This window comes from Manacus vitellinus, unplaced genomic scaffold (genome assembly GCF_001715985.3).
Source record: "Manacus vitellinus isolate BGI_N305 unplaced genomic scaffold, ASM171598v3 scaffold_78_pilon, whole genome shotgun sequence".
NCBI lineage: Eukaryota > Metazoa > Chordata > Aves > Passeriformes > Pipridae > Manacus > Manacus vitellinus.
The window spans coordinates 947,379-950,146 of NW_021940807.1; positions in this window are offsets into that span (position 1 = coordinate 947,379).

A 2,768-nucleotide genomic window follows, 5' to 3' on the forward strand; every position below is an offset into this window, starting at 1 on the left:
GCCAAGATCTTTGTCTGCTCCTGGGGTGGCTGTGGCTGAAAAAGCTTGGTTGGTGTCCCTAATTGTGTCTGAGGGGGGATTTTATCTGATTTACAGATGAGGAAACAACATCTCCTCGTGGCTGTGCCGTGCTCCAGGTGCGTGTGCCAGGGCGGGAAGGGAGAACTTCCCCCTCCACGCAGCGTTCCCATCATCCCTCCAGCCATTCCCAGCCTTTATTCCCCTCTCCAATCTGCCCCTGGAAGAGCAGGGAGTCGTTCCAAACACGCCCTGGATGTGGAGCAGCCCCGTAATAAGATCTGCATTTCTCACATAGCTGCGAAACCTCCATCAATGTGGTTTTAATCACCGTTTGTGTAACGTGCAATAACTATTAAATTGCAATTAAATGCCCGGCTCAGAACATGCACAAGGCCCTGGACAATGTGCTAACTCTTCCCAAATTGCTGGAAAGCTGGACTGTAAGGATGGAAGGAGTATTTATTCCTCCCATAAACCAGCTCCATCTTAACGTGGAGATGGGGAAAAATCGGTGAGAGAAACGAGAGCAGGGATAGGGGGAGAAATAAAAAAATTGGGTTTCCCCAGACCTTTTCAGAGTGCATTTTTCCCTGGAGTTTGTGCTGACAGGATGGGAAAAGGCAGTGGTGGGTGTTCCCTGTGGGAAGGGGAACCACACAGGTCGTGGGTTGGACGGAGATGGGAGTCAGGAAATCATCCTGGGATCAAAGATTGGTTTAGGTTGGAAAAAACCTTTAAGATCCTGGAGTCCAACTGTCCCCCAGCACTGCCAAGGCCACCACTGCCCCATGTCCCCAAGTGCCACATCCACAGGGCTTGGAAATGCAGGTTTAGAAACTCATTTCTCACTTCTGCTTTCTCTGCCTGCCTGGGGGCTTGGTGGGGCTGTGCTTGTCAGACCACACAGTGGATATCAGGGAGAGTACTGGGAAGGAATTCCTGGCTGGGAGGGTGGGGAGGCCCTGGCACAGGTTGCCCAGAGAAGCTGTGGCTGCCCCTGGATCCCTGGAAGTGTCCAAGGCCAGGTGGGATGTGACAACCTGATCTAGGGGAAGGTCTTTTCCCTGGACCTTCCCACCACCACGAGCCAGAGGCTCCAGCAGTGTCTCCTCCCGTTCCTCAGTTCCCTGGGATTGATCTGCTCCCTCCTTGTGTCTTGCAGGTCGAGTTCACCCCCGACCAGATCGAAGGTGAGGGAGATGTTTCTCTTCTCTGCACAATAAATCCCATCCCTGGGAGGTGCTGGCAAGTGCTGGGATGAGCAGGGGTGGGGGGGTGACATTGGAACAACCTTTGGAAAGCTGTGCTTTCATTCCTGTGCTCTGTCCCTGGTCCAATTCCTGTGGTGAACTGGTAAAGAAAAGGGAGAAAGTCATGGACCGTTTAGAGCAGCTACACCCCCAAATCCTCACTCCAAAGATGTGCTTTTACTTTTAGAAAAAAAAAAACAACCCACACTAAAAAAAAAAAACCATGAATCCTTTCAAGAGAAAGTGCCCCAACCCTCTTTGGAGAACTTTTCCCTGTATTCAATCAGACTTTAATGTGTTCCAGTTCTCCAGAAACCAGCAAATAATGACAGAAATGGCTTTTTCTTTTTCTTCTTTCAAAGCAAAACATCAGCATTAATTTCCAAAACCTCCGTCCCGGCCCAAGAAACTGATACCAAAACCTCAGGCCTGAAATCTGGGAACGCTGTGCCTGCAGCTGTCCCCTTTTTTTTTTTTCCCTCAGCTACCAGCCTGCTTTTTTTCACTTCCAGGAGAGTTGATGGATGGAATCAAACATCTGGGAGAACTTTGCTTTGGTGTTTAAGCACTTGGCAGAGCCTGGAAAAGATGGTATCAGAAAATGGGCTAATTGGAACAGGAAAAAATAAATCAATCAGGGAGGAGAGATACAGAAGGAGGGATTTTCTGTACTGGAAAATGCCATAATATCCTGGAGGCTCAGGCTTTGCCACAGACTTCCAACATTATGGATTTTCAAGCCCCCCTTTAATGGCTTTAGTTTCTATTTTCTAACAACAGCTCAAAAAGTAACTCAAGACTGGACGCAGCTTTTAATTTCTGGGAATTTGCCCCTTTTCAAGTCCCAAAGTCATGGGAGAACCGTAGGAGAGGCACAATTCTGAGCTCCAAAGCTTGGGATCGTTCCAGCAGCACAAAACATCTGGATGGTCTCCTCAGCTGAAGTTTTGGGGGTTGGAAAGGACGCTCCTCATTTATTAGTGCCTCGTTTTCTCTCTGCCCGAGGAGAACAAGCTCCAGAGATTCCGTCAGGGAACGGGAAAAGACACGTTCAGAAAAACTGGGATGATTGTCTGGCCACCAGCCCATTGGGGTGGCTGGGAAAGGACAAAGTTGGAGGGAATCCAGGCTGGTCAAAAAGGGGATCAGGTCTCAAAAGCACACCTGGAGATGTGGCACTCGGGGACGTGGGTTAGTGGTGGCTTTTTAGTGCTGGTTTAATGGTTGGACTCCACCATCTCCGAGGGGTTTTCCAACCTAAACGACTCCAGGGTTGCAGGGCAGATGCAGGACATCTCTAGAAGTGAAAAGCTGTGCCTTCTTCCTCATTTTCTTCTCTTTTTGCAGCTGACTTTCGCTCTTGTCGCAAGCTCTGGGGGAAAACCGGGAATGCAGGACTCGGGAATGGGATGTCCTTGAAATTCCAGGGGGGAAATCAAGGGGCAGGAAGGAAATAATGGCTGTGAGAAAGGGTTTGAGCCCTCCCCAGCAGCTCCA